Genomic DNA, 639 nt, shown 5'->3' on the forward strand with positions numbered 1-639 from the left:
CTTTATTGTGTTGAGCTACATTACTTGTATACATATTTTTTTGTTAGTTTTGTTTTTTTTTTATCATGAACAGATGTTGAATTTTGTAAAATGCTTTTTCTGCATCTGTTCAGATAATCATGTGGTGGTTTTTATCCTTCATTTTGTTAATGTGGTATATCACTTTATTGATTTATGTATGTTGAACTATCCTTGCATCTATGGGATGAATCCTACTTGATCATGGTGGATTATCTTTTATTGTGCTGTAAACCATTTATTTTCCTTAACGTAAATTTTATCTTGATTAGGGTTTGAGTTTCTTGAATCTATGGATTGAATTCTTTCATCAGTTTTGGAAAATTCTCATCTGTTATCTCTTCAAATATTCCCTTTGTCCGATACTCTTTTTATTTCTTTCTTTCTAGGACTTCAGTTAGATGAATGTTAGACCTTCTGTTATAATACAACTTACTTAAACTGATACAATAAGAAATAATAAATTTGAATGTTCTTTTAAATGTTAAATTCAATCTGTAATTAAAGATTTATTATACAGTTAAAATAATTAGTATATTTTCATATTGCTGCAAAGAGAGAAAAATAGAAAAAAGATGAGAATAGAAAATCTAGAAACATACTTGTGTACATTTGAACATT

This window comes from Galeopterus variegatus, unplaced genomic scaffold (assembly GCF_000696425.1).
Source record: "Galeopterus variegatus unplaced genomic scaffold, G_variegatus-3.0.2 Scaffold6795, whole genome shotgun sequence".
In the NCBI taxonomy this organism is placed as follows: Eukaryota; Metazoa; Chordata; class Mammalia; order Dermoptera; family Cynocephalidae; genus Galeopterus; species Galeopterus variegatus.